The sequence below is a fragment of the Marmota flaviventris genome, chromosome 18 (assembly GCF_047511675.1).
Source record: "Marmota flaviventris isolate mMarFla1 chromosome 18, mMarFla1.hap1, whole genome shotgun sequence".
Taxonomy (NCBI): Eukaryota; Metazoa; Chordata; class Mammalia; order Rodentia; family Sciuridae; genus Marmota; species Marmota flaviventris.
Window position 1 is genome coordinate 5,984,934 of NC_092515.1, and position 13,914 is coordinate 5,998,847.

Genomic DNA, 13,914 nt, shown 5'->3' on the forward strand with positions numbered 1-13,914 from the left:
AACAGAAATTAACTTTTTCATGACTTTGTGATGATATGGCTCCTAATCTTAAAACGGAATTAGGCTGAGTTCACCTATACTTGGTGCTTCTGAGTGAATGTAGCTTTCCTTAAAGTGACAGTTCAGGGTCGTAGGCTACTTCCATCTCAACTTGTAACTTCCAGCGTCACAGTGTTCATCATAAGAAGGGGAAAGACTGAGGGAGGTGGCAAAGAAAGGTCTCAGTGGTCAAGGAGCGGGGGTCGCAAAGGTTTCTGGGAAATGTAGTCGAGTTGCGAGGCCTACGTCCAAGCTGCGCAGGCGCATTCGTGAACACGCCTCTGCGCCCAGGTGACTCGGCACCTGGCAGGGCAGACCCAGGGCAGGAGAGCGTGGGCCGTGCTAGGTAGGCGGGCAGGTGGTCAGCCCCAGGGCCCAATCGGCTGTGCGTGGAGCGTCGTCCCCTCCTGTTTCACGCTCGAGCCAGCCCCAGCGCCTCAGCGCCCTCGCAGCCCAGACCACGCGGGAGTTGGGCGCTTGTGCCTGAAGGGGACTGGGGCCAATTCCTAGAAATGGGTCCGCCCCTTTGCTCACTTTGCTGTGAAGGAGCGGACTCCTGGAGGCTCTCCCGCGCCTCCCACATCACAGAGCCTTTAAGTGGTGTTAGGGTAGGGGGCCTAAATATCCAGGGAGACGCAGCTCTGGGTTCAAGCAAAGGTTTATTGACAGAGACCATCTGCCAGGCTGCCCTTCTGCCAGGCCAGCAGCCTGCTGGAAACAACTTCAAAATACCTGCCTGCCCCTGTGATTGTCACTTGGCGCCTTTGCTGTGGTTTCGGTAGTCAGACGCCTTGGGGTGGGCCTAAGGGGAAGGTCACACCTGGGTGGGCAAATGCCGATTTTCAGAAGTTACTTTGGCCTAAGGACCCAGCATTCCGGCCTTTTGTCTTCTAATGACAAGGGCCTGGGTTCCTTCCAGCTGAAGAAGGGCAAGAAGGGTGTAGGCTGGAACTGCAGGGAGGGGCTATATTGGCTCAGAAAGAGCTGGTTTACGGTCTGATTAGTGAGTGCCTTTACTCTGTTTCTCAAAAACTTTTTCAGGCAATTTACCAGACAAGGTCCTATTAAGAGCACTGTCATGAATGTAAGGAGAGGCCTGAGAGGGGAACAGCCAGGGGAGAGTCTGGCCCAAAAGGTTCCAGGGAGATGACTGTGGTCCTCTAGGCGGTGTTTCTTGTTGCTCTCCCAGAGCGCAGAGCTCGGCTGTTTTTACTTGGACTGTTATGGATTTGTTGGCGAAATAACAGCATTTCCCTCCTAAAATAACACAAGTGCCTCCCTTCCCTGCTGTTAGTCAGTGGCTCTCCTATTTTGGATACCTACATTATTGGCTAAGGAGGTGACTTGAATTTGAAGAGACTCTAGGGAGTCTGCCACCTGCTCAAAGTCTTCATTCAGTTCTTGGGAGAGTTTATAGTAAAGATGGGTGGCTCTGCCTATTCCTGCTGTCCCCGTGCCAACTGCTGCCAATATGCTTGATCCAATGAGGACTGGGCAGGGTTACTCTTTGGCATCTGGGACTTGAATGGAGTCCAGGAGGTGGAGGAAAGGGGCCAGTTCAACCTCCCCCTCAGAGTATATGGTTATATCTGGTGTGAAGTGGACAGGGAGGCAGAGGTGGGAATAGAGGGTGTCAGCAGCAAAGAATGAAGCTCCGCAGAGGAAGAAGATGCCAGGTTGGCTCCCAAGTGGCTGAGTGACGTTGTCAGTTGTGTTACACAGGTCACTGTTAGTAGCAGGGTGGAATAGAGACATAGGGTGGGAGAGGGTGCAGCAAAGTAGGGGACATTGGAATACAGTGGTCCCAAGAAATTACATGAGGAAGTGGTGAATAGAGACGTAGATGGGAAGTCCATGGAGAGGGATAGGGTTTGCTATCAATGAGCTGTGGGTAAGAGGGCCGCAGAGACACAGAAGTATAGGACGGATGGGAATTAGTGAGGAGTTGCAAGGTTGTGTTGGGAAATGTGCGCTGAGGGGGTCTAGGCGTGGGTTTAGTATGGTTGGGCCATGTTGTGTGTTGCTTGTCAGCCAGTTGGATGTAGGCCTTGGTAATTTTGATTATTCCTGTTGGATCTCTACCCCACCCATTTATATGGACTCCAGGCTTGCCGGTGGAGTCCCCAAGCGGGTTTTGAGGGTCAGGGATGTCATATTGTACGAGATTACATTGTTTACTTTTACGGTTGGGGGAAGGAAATTGGAGAAAGTTCCGGGCATAGGTGTGTGAATGTGATGGCAAGACCAGTAGGGACCAAAAGCCTCATCAGAGCTGCCTTGGCAATCCTGCATTTGTTTTCGTTTGAATTGGGAAGCATAGTCTCATTCCCAATTGAGGGAGTGGCACCCCATGATGAAATTTTATGTCGTGGTGGTTGCGCAGGCATCAAATTGGAGTACGACAGGAGTGTTGGTGTACCATCCCTGAAAGAAAAATGGTGCAGGACTAATCTCACACACACCTGGGATGACAAGCCGGTTTATGGCCAGGAGCCTGACAAGGCTGCTCTGCAAAACAGAGAGGGACAGCAGCAGCAAGAGGGAGAGCAGCAGCCACTCCCCCTTGAATGTTACCTTTTACAGGCTAGAATCATGGCCACGTGCTGGGACGGGCTCAGTCTTGACTAACATAGTGAGTATCCCCTGATCTTGTGGAAGGCAAGTTTGTTTCTTGGGAACAAAGGCAGCTTTCTATCTCTCAAAGAGGGAACAGGGAAACCGACATGTCCCTTTATCTTCTCAAGGAGAGAACAGGGAAACCAGTATGTCCCCATCTCAGGGGACGGTAAGTTGTCTCCTGTCAGTGAGGGAACAGGGAGACACCAGCAGGTAGGTTTTATCTCAGGCTACTTTTTATTTCTTGGGAATAAGAAGAGCATTCATAGTGAGGGTGGGGAAAAGGAAGAAGGCTGCGATTATGCTAACAATCCTAGCAGCTGGAGTTAAGAAGAGTTGGTTGCCCCAGGTTTCATGAACCTGGAATTCCCGGTAGCCTAATGTTGTGGAGCGCTTAGTAGAGAAAAAGAGAACTGAATTAAGGAAGAGAAATAAGGGATTTCTCCCAGAAAGAAGTTGGAGAGGGTGCCTTGTAGGCGGAGGGATGGGCTCCATGCCTGAAATCATGTAATGATACCAAGAGTGCGTGGATTTGAGGTTCCTCTGAGATCCGTGTTAATCTGATTGTAGTGGAGTGTTCTGGACTGCAGGAGAATCTGGGAATTGGATGGGGAGGAGCCTTCTGCTGTCTTGATGGCTGTTGGGGTAGTCAGGAGAACTTGGAATGTTCCTGTCCATTTGGGGGAAAAAGGAGAAGATGAAAATTCTTGAGATAAACCCAGTCCTCAGGATGAGGGGCATAGGCAGGCAGTGGAGAGGAGGGTTGTGATTGGGGTAGAAACCTGTTCTCAAGTTCATGGAGCATCTGCCTCATTAGAGAAAGAGTGGGAAAGTAGTAACTGAGAGGACTTGGGACATGGGTGGATCCCAGGAAGAAAAGGTGGCCGTCCTTAACTATGGGAGTGCCTTTGCTTGATGGGAAACCTCTTTCTTTCCATATGGCAGATTGCGAGAGGAGAATGTGAAAGGCATACTTTGAATCAGTGTAAATGTTGATAGAGTTTTCCTTTTGCCAGTTGTAAGGCTCGGGTGAGTAAGCTCAGCCTTTTGAGGGGTTGTGCCCAGGGGAAGAGACTGTGCTTCTGTAATATCAGTGGAGGGACGAGAGCATAGCCTGCAGGTCACTGAGCTCCCATCAATAAACCGCTGAAGGAGAGGTTGGGGTCAAGGAGGGTCCTTCCTGAATGTAGGAGAAGTGAGGGAGAAATTAATCCAGGACTTCCTGGCAGGAGTGTGTAGCTGGTAGCTGAGGACTAGGGAGAAGGGCAGTGGGGCTGGCGGCTGGACAAGAGTGTGAGGACAGTGTAGGGTCTTCAGTGAAGGAGGCTTAGAGGAGTAGAATGAGGAGGGGGCCATAATCTGAAGAGCCTTGTGGGTCAGGAGGTCAGAAAGGTGATGGGGAGAGGGAAGGGGGGTGTTGTCCACAGGTGAGTTTCTTGCTCTCCTGAGCTAACAGGACCTAACGGTGATAGACCCAGAATCACAGCCAGAGATTCTGACCTAGAGCCAAGAGCAGTTCACACCCTCGGATTCTGCCCCTCTTAACCCGAGCATCTGTTCTCCTTTCTCTGGGCCTCAGTTCCCTGATCTGCCCCTCACTACACAGCTCTGGGTTTTGTCACCACCACAACCTCACTTTAGGGTCCCTGTGTGCACCCCAACTTCCAGTCTTTGTTTTTCTCTATGTCTCTGTTCCCTTCTCCTTGGCTCTCTGTCCAGATTTCTGTCCTCCTGTCTTTGAGGTTGTTCCCCTCTCTCGGTCTCTATATCCAACCCCCACCACACACCAATCCCCGGGGAGCCTCTGTGTGTTCTCTAAAAACAAGGTCATTTTCTTCCCTGACCATGACACCATGATCACACCCCGCCCACCTCCTGCGCAGGCGGTGGGCATGGGGTTGCTCTTGGTGGAATGGGCTGGCTGCGGAAGAAAAGCTAAGAAAGGTAAAGCAGCGGGAAATCCACAGGACACAGGAAGTAATTTTAAAAGTGGGGGTGGGACAGGCTAGCCCATCTTAGGGATGGAGCTTCCACACTAAAAGGGGGCAAAATGGAGCCTGTGCATGCTTTATGTCAGGGAACGTCAAAGGTTTTCCTTGGTTCTCCCACAGTTCTGAAAGCCAGAAGTCCAAAATAAAGGTGGCAGCAGAACCTGCTCCCTCTGAAGGTCTAGGGAAGGACCTTTCCTTACCTCTTCCATCCTGGTGGCTCTTGGTGCTCCTTGGCCGTGGCTGCCTCGCCGCAGTCCCTGCCCTGTCTTCTTACAGCCTTCTCCCTGTGTCCTTTCCGCTCTTATAAGGGCTCCAGCTGCTGGGTTAGGGAGCTGGGGTGAGGACAGGGAGCTCGGGCATGAGTGGAGGGCACAGTCTGAGCCTGGAGCAGGGACATTTTGCAGGGATAACCAGGGCAAAGGTGGGTGTGGGGCAGGGCTGCAGATTGGCCTCTGGGTATCACAATGGAGAAGGGAGATGCTCTCATCTGATGGTGTCTTTGAACAACAAGGGGAAGCCACAGCTGCAGTTAAGGGTGAGGTGTAGCATGTGAGGAGGGGCAGTGCTGTGGTGACTTGAGTATCCCCCAAAAGCCCAAGTGCTAAAAGCCTTGGTCTCCAGGGTGGTTGCAGTGGGAAATGGTGGAATTTTGGGAGTGGGGCTTTGTGGGAAGTCCGGAGGTCACTGGGGGTGTGCTCTGGAAAGGGATCATGGGACCCCAGAGTCCCTTCCTTTTTCTCTGCTTCCTGGCTCACAGTGTGAGCAGTTTACTCCTCTTGTGCTCGTCCCATGAGTTGTTGCACACAATGGCACCCTGTGGTGGCTGCGGTGGTGGTACTGGAATCGTGTTCGGCATGGCCAGGTGGAGACCCAGAGTGGGGCCTGGCACAGCGTATTGAGGGAGCAGAAACCAGATGTTTGCCTCCCTTGGGACAGTGGACTCTGACACAGAGGAGACTGAGGCATCTCTGTGTGGTCACCATCTGCCCCATCTCAGGGCCAGACATCACATCTCCACTTCACTCACCATAGCCCATGTGTCCCCAGCCCTGTCCTTCCCACCCCGACTCAGGCCACAGCTTCCTACTAGACCCTCCCGCCCTAATCCATTTAGCACACAGCTCCAGAAGCACTTCTGTCATGAGAGCTGACCCTGTCCCCCCTGCCCCCAGGCCTCCTGTGCTCCCCAGAGCCCCCAGGATGAAGCCCCAGGCTTGAGCCTGGCCCAGGGCCCACCTGGTCCAGCCTGCATGGGCCTCTCTCCATCTCCACAACCCCAGCTGCCACTTCTATGTGTTCTCTCAGCTCCCTGCTTGAGTGGCTGCTACTGCATGTCATAGGTAGGAGTGCAGGCTCCAAGTTCAAGTCCTGGCCCCGCCACAGATAGGTGGTGTGACTGAGCAAGTCGTGTAACCTGACTTGCAAGGTTACAAGTTGTGTGCTTCCTGCCTGTGAAGTGGGGAGAATAACAGGACCCACCCACACTGGGGTGGGCCTAGCACGGGCTTAGAGCAGCATCTGGCACAGAGTAAACATTTAGTAAAACTGGAGGCAAGGATTAGGGGTTTAACCCAGGGCACTTTACCACGGAGCCTCATCCCCAGCCCTTTTTCATTTTTAGACAGTCTCATTAGTTTGCCCAGTTTGGCCTTGGACTTGCAATCCTCTTGGCTCAGCCTTCCAAGTTGCTGAGATTACAGGTATGTGTATTGTACCCACCTTGCATTTAAATGATCACCATCATATTCATTATGGTAATCATCCAATGTATTTTCAGGACTATTTTGCATGTAAAGAATCAAAATAACTCAAGAAAAATTAGATTTCTTTTATACCTTATGTAACTGGGAAGCATGCAGTGTGAGTTTAAATGGATCTAAGGCCCTTATTGTCAAGTTGATCCTGTTTTTCCCCCTCTTCTCTCAACCCCCACCTGCCACCTACACATCTTCATCCTGTTTTTCTCTTCGTTCTATCTACAGCACTTTTTCAGATGGTAGTCAGCATGGCTACCACCATCTCAAACTTGTATTCTGCCTAGCAACCTCATATATGAGTCTCAAGGAAGACTCTGATTGGTTCCCTTTGGCCAGAATGTCCATGGTTTTGAGCCCACAGAAAAGCATCATTAACTAGTAACTGTGTAAACATCTCAGGAGTTTAGTTCTCAGTGGCCAGAGGTCATTGCCACAGCTGCAGAGATGAGCAAAAATTAAACACAATAGACCTTCTGTGTTAGCTCTTTCCTTGCCTACTCCCACAAACACAGGTGAGAATGTCCACACCAGACTCACTTGCCAACATGGGATTATTTTTAACGATTTCCCATCTAGAAAGGATAGAAGACCATTTTAGCAGTTAGGTTTCTCTACCCTTATTGATGGTGAGCATATTTATGCGTGTGTGTGTGTGTGTGTGGTGCTGGGATGGAACCTGGGCCTTGTGCGGGTGAGGTGTGTGCTCCACCACTGGCTATACCCCTGTTCCAATCTTTACATGAATTTTTCAGGCATTTATTTTTTTCTGAGAATTGTCTATTCATATTTATTCTTCACAAGTTTATTAGATTGTTTCTGTCACTTTTCTTATTGATTTGTAAATGTTTATTATATCGTAGCTAATCAACCCATGTGCACATGAACTGTTTTGCAATGTGGTACTGAAAGGGTAAAGTTTCTAAGCTGCTTCTAAACTGCAAAGCCTGAGTTAAAATGTAAAAGACCGGGCATTATAAAGTTCCTAAGCTGCAAGGCCTGAGTTAAAAAGTGAAGGACTAGGTATTGTTAAGTTCCTCTGCTACACCCAGAACCTGAAATTCCTGAGGCAGTTAAGACAATGCCCTACTGGCCATTTAGTTGATTAATATCCTAGGGCCCTGTGCGTTGCACGTAGGCATCGCAGGGCCTAAACCAATCAGTTTGAATGTGTACCCCACTTAGGAGTAACCAATCACCCCCGCCCGACCTGTTCCCGCCAATGAATGAACTAATCATGTTTAGGAATTGTTGTTTGATTTTCCCGCGGTGTATGATGATTTGTTAAAGGAGACTGTGATGTATGTAAAGTCCCCGCCCTCCCCAAGAAGTGTACTTAAGCAGTGCTCAGTCCCTGCTCTGGGCTCTGGGCTGCTCTCCCTTCTTGAGTGAGCACGGAGCCCCAGCGCGCTGGAATGGATCCCCAATAAATCCCCTTCTGCAATTGCATGAGTCAGTCTCTTGGTGGTCTCTTCCTCCGACGCTTCGCCGGACCCTTACAGTACTGGGGTGATGGCCAGCATCTCATTGAGGGGTTCTTCTTCCTGTTCAGGAGGATGTAAGCCACCCTAAAACTTAAAAGTCTTAAATAATTAGTGAATAACAAAACACAAATAGCCAGAAATATATTTACAAATAGTGAAGCCCCTGATAAATCTAATCCATATGGGAGCTGGAACTAGACAAAGAAAAGGTGGCTCCAGTGGTTTATTTAAGGGGAAACATCAAAGGCAGGAATAAGGTTTCAAGGACAGAGTCTTGCTTCGTGATTTCTGCAGTCAGCAGGTTGATTGACATCTTGGCAGGTCACACTCATCTCAGGTGCTGTGTAGGCCACAGCAGAGCAGGATAGAGATTCACATTGTCCCTGGGCAGCTGACCAGAGAAAATGTCCACTGGTCATTTGCTGGGAGCCATTAGCCAAGTAGGTATGACAATTTCCTTGCCAGCGTACCCCATGTTGCTGACATGTTGCAGCGACATTGAATGTAGGTGACCTTGCTCAAGGACCAAGGCAGATTAGGGTGTTCCCGGTTTTAAGATAATCCTGTTTAGGGCGTTCCCAGTTTAGGTTCCAGGTTTAAGGTTTAAAATTATTCCTCCTGGGAATAGGGCGTATCCTGCTGCCTGAGTTCCCCTTGAGTTCTCACGTGATTCAGACAGTATATTTTGGAGATAGAAGCCCAGTGGAGCTGAATTTGGGCAGAGAACGTGGATTTTGGCAGAGAACGTGGATTTCCCCAGAACTTGATTGTAGATGGCTGGTGTGAGTTCGGGAATAAAGAGTTGCTGTTTGAATCTACAAGCTGTGTGGTGGCTCGTGATTTTGTGCCCAGCCAGACTGCGGCATTTGTGCCCAGCCAGACTGTGGCATTTGGTGGCCCGTACGGGGAATTGTTTTTAAAGGTGGTTAACAGATCTGTTTGTTTACTAGTTTAAATTAGGTAAAAGGCTGTTAAGGATTGTTTTTAAAGTAGGTTAACAGATCTGTTTGTTTACTTTCACCTTTCCTTTTCATTATATTTAATAATTCTTTTCAGGATAATGTCTCTTTAGCATCATTGCCAGAATTCCTATCTCCATCCCAGTGCCGGTGAAGAACTCAACAAGTAATGCTCAATCAAAGAGTCAACTTACTTTGGGAGGAAACTTACTTTGGGAGGAAATGGACATATTGATAGATTCCTCTGCTTTGAACTGCTTGCAGAACTTGCCTGGACTATGTAACTATCGTTTGGTGCAGCGAATTGTGGTAATGCTGGCATATCTTTGCTGATGGTGTCACTAGTGATGCAATTTTTATTTCCTTGCCAGCGCACCCCATGTTAATTGTGGTAGTGCTGACATATCTTTGCTGATGGTGTCACCAGTGATGCAATTTTTTCCCAAGGAGCCGTCAATTGGCTTGGTGTCGTGGCATTTCTGTATCCTCCTCCCTTCTGCTAGTGATGGTCTAAAATTTGGGGGCCAATGGCTTATGCTGGACCGGTAGTCAGTGACGGGTATGATCCAATTGCAGTGGTATCAACCTAAGACAGGAGGCTGACGCCTAAAGGTCAGTTTTCCGATGACGGGTAAGAACCATATGTTGAATTGGACAACCTACCAGGCACGGTCCATAAGCCACATTAACCTCACTCCCCCACTGGCACCAAGGCCAAATTTGGGGGCCAACAGAGGTGAGGCAAAGAACCTCACCCCCCCACTGGTGCATAGACCTATCCACAAGTATGGCTGTATGCTGGACCGGTAGTCAGTGACGGGTATGATTCAATTGCAGTGGTATCAACCTAAGACAGGAGGCTGACGCCTAAAGGTCAGTTTTCCGATGACGGGTAAGAACCATATGTTGAATTGGACAACCTACCAGGCACGGTCCTTAAGCCACATTGCTTGTTGTTTAATTAATCAGAAGGGGGGAGATGCTGGGAGCCATTAGCCAAGTAGGTATGACAATTTCCTTGCCAGCGTACCCCATGTTGCTGACATGTTGCAGCGACATTGAATGTAGGTGACCTTGCTCAAGGACCAAGGCAGATTAGGGTGTTCCCGGTTTTAAGATAATCCTGTTTAGGGTGTTCCCAGTTTAGGTTCCAGGTTTAAGGTTTAAAATTATTCCTCCTGGGAATAGGGCGTATCCTGCTGCCTGAGTTCCCCTTGAGTTCTCACGTGATTCAGACAGTATATTTTGGAGATAGAAGCCCAGTGGAGCTGAATTTGGGCAGAGAACGTGGATTTTGGCAGAGAACGTGGATTTCCCCAGAACTTGATTGTAGATGGCTGGTGTGAGTTCGGGAATAAAGAGTTGCTGTTTGAATCTACAAGCTGTGTGGTGGCTCGTGATTTTGTGCCCAGCCAGACTGCGGCATTTGTGCCCAGCCAGACTGTGGCAGTCATTCCCAGACACGAGATATTTCTATCCACTAGGCTTCCATGCATGGTGACCCACATGCAACCCATGGGCGGCTTGTGACAATATGGTTCTCTTTGTTTTTGGAATATATTGAGGCCGTCCTTCCATGTAATAAAATGAATATGTCTACCTCATGCCTTTTAAAATAGCAATATAAATTTTGTGACCCTTCTTTTTAGAGTTGCACCATCAGTTCTGAGGAATCAGCTTCCTCTGACCTGAGACAAATGGTATTCATATTCTCCATTTCTTTCAGACTTGGAGATGAGCTCTGTGATGCCTCCACAAAAGAGGGTCCTGAGGAGTCAGCTTCCCCAGTTGGGGGCGCTGTAAGGGCTACCTTGGAGATGCCAAACTGGGGAGACCCAGGCTCCATGGTGTTGCCATCCACCAGAGAACCTAGGAAAGCAGCAGAGGCATTTGATGTGTTTACTTGCCACTCCCAAGGGAGATGCCTCTGGGTAGGGAGGTCTCGGTGTCATGAACCTAGGCGAAGCCTGAGGCAGGCAGTGGCCCTCCTTAGGAAGCACATAGCACCTGGTGTAGAGAGAACCCAGAATGGCAGAGGGCCAGGAAAGAGCTTGAGACACCAGAGAACCTTCATGGAGAAGCCATTCAACTGCCAGGAATTTATCCTTCAAACTTTGCTTTCCATTAGCGAGTCCACACTGGAGAGAAGCCCCACAGATGTGACCAGTGCAGGAAGTTCTACTCACAGGTCTCCTACCTTGCCCACCACCAGAAAACCCACACAAGGGAGAAGCCCTACAGATGTAGTGAGTGTAGCAAGGCCTTCTGACCCTCCTCCTCCCTGGCCCAGCACAAGCCGTCCATACCGGGGAGAAGCCCTACAGATGTAACAAGTTTGGGAAGACCTTCAACCAGAACTCTTCTCTCACCCACCACCAGAAAGAAGCCTCAGAAATGTAAGGAGTGTGGGAAAAGCTTCAGTTACAGCTCATCCCTCATCCAACATCAGAGAATCCACACAGGCAAGAAGCCCTATACCTGTAAGGAATGTGGAAAGGCCTTCAGTCAGAGCAGCCACCTGACTCAGCCCCAAAGGACCCCCACTGGGGAGAAGCCCTATGAGTGTAAAGTGTATGGGAAGGAATATGCCCAGATCTCTCTCACCTCACTGAACACCAGATGACCCACACCAGGGAGAAGTGCTACAAGTGCGGACTGTGTGGGAGAGCTTTAAGCCACAGCACTCATGTCACCCAGCACCAGAAGACCCACACGGGTAGGAAGCCTCATAAGTGTAAGGAGTGTAGGAAAAGCTTCAGTCACAACACATCCCTCATCCAACATGAGAGAATCCACACTGGCAAGAAGCCCTGTGCCTGTAAGGAATGAGGAAGGCCTTCCGTCAGAGCAGCCACCTGACTCAGCACCCACAGCGGGGAGAAGCGCTTCAAATGTGAGGACTGTGGGAAGGCCTACACCCAGATCTCAAACCTTCTCCGACATCAGAATCACACTGGCAACAAATGCTCATCTTCAAGGCCAGTTCCAGAGAGGAACACTAACCCCATATATTGACATCATTCTTAGAAGGAGGATGTCACGTGTTATCACTAGCCAAGAGAGCTTCTCATTGTTTGGGGGGGTCTCCCAGGAACAGGTCTCTCTGAGCTTTTTAAATTGATTTTTCTTCCCTTAAATTGGATCCCAAAAAGTCAAGAAAAAGAGAAGAAAGTTATGAAAATTGACGCTTGAGAGTAAAAGTCTCAAATATACGTAGCTAAACAAATGCTAGGCAATTTTTTAAAACTTTAAACAACAAATTTCACAGTGTAAAGTTGGTTTAAATAGTGAATATCTTTCACACACTCACAGCTACTTTTAGTGTCCTATTATTTGTGCCTATTATATTTCTGGGATTTATGCTTTAAAAAGCTGTTATCCCACTAAACATCATGTTTATTCAGGTCTAAAGGAGACTTTTTACATATTTTAAACATATAATTATTTTATATTAAAAATAATGCTTATACTTTTATAATAGGAACAATTTTGGTAGGAAATAATACACTTTCATTATAAAGGATATTTGTGAAGTACGGAGAAGTATGAAATAAAACACCAATTCCCTGTAAAACCATAGCTCAGAGAGATTCAGTAGTCATTCTTGGGTTTTTCTTTCTGGATTATTTTTGGTCTGTATTCTATATGCATATGTTTAAACTGTCAGAAATTTTGAATTTCACAATTCAGCTGCCCTCAGAAGCCATATTTTTTCATACTTTCTTCCAAATCTTTTAAACAAATGTAATTTTATTTCATTGGAGTCCCAGTGTAGAGTCAGTCTGCCCTCATCATACCGTGAGCAGTTTCCTGTTGCCTATGCATCACACTCATTGTTAATGCTAATGGTTGGTCACTGAGAACTTTTCACAGATCCATTCCCAATTAGCTCTTTCTCCTAAGTTCCTGACCGACACAGGTTCACCAGCTTTTCCAATTGTGAATAATGTTGCAATGAGCGGTTCCAAGCTCACCTCCTCCAGCTTCTTTGGGGGATAATTTCTTGTAGGCAGATTCCCAGGGTGGCAATGATGGGCACCAAGGCTCCAAGCATTTTGATTCCTCAAATGTGCTGCCAAACTGCTTTCCAAAGGGGCAGTTGGAGTCAATGCAGTTCACACAAGCTGGATGTGAGGACCACAACTGCATTTCTATGGCAACAAATGTCAATCAATGTGTCATTAAGTAATCCTTAACATCTAATGCTTTGCAGTTTTCTGCAGTTGCCACTTACTCCACCGACATAGTATCAAGTCCTTCTTGGATGTTCTAGCTTTCTAATTTTCTTTCTTTTTTTTATTGGTTGTTCAAAATATTACAAAGCTCTTGACATACCATATTTCATACATTTGATTCAAGTGGGTTATGAACTCATTCAAGTGGGTTATGAACTCTAATTTTCTTTTCTTTCCTTTTTGATACCAGGGATTAAACTCAGGAGCACTCAACAACTAAGCCCCATTCCCCAGCCCTATTTTTTTTTTGTATTAGTGATAGGGTCTCACTGAGTTGCTTAGTGCCTGAGGCTGGTTTTGAACTCACAATCCTCCTGCCTCAGCTGAGCCGCTGGGATTACAGAGGTGTGCCACTGGGCCCAGCTCTAATTTTCTTGGCTTTTATAAATGTGGCATGGAACATCTTTTCTGCAGCAAGGATGAGCACCTGATCACTTGCCAGGTGAAATCCTGGCAGTGAGGTCATAGTCTCCACATACATCGCCAGTGGCTTTGCAGAAGTCCTGTGTCACTTGGCACTCTGCCAGCAGTGTATGGTGCTGTGTCTAACCCTAATTCTAACCTGTGGTAACTAATATTATGGTTTAAAGCCTTTGCCTGGCATTTCTTCTAATCTTTTGGGGCTTCTTTCATGATTGAAATATTCACTGTGCATAATTCAGATGCTACAAAAACTGAAAAAAATGTATTGTGCCCAGTAAATCTTCATTCCAAAGACCTGAGACTTTTTCTATAAATATGAATCTCCCTTTTTGTTTTTATGAAACATTATATAATTACTCAGATGTGTGGTATTTTTATGTCACATAATCACATGCACATATTGATCTTAGAAG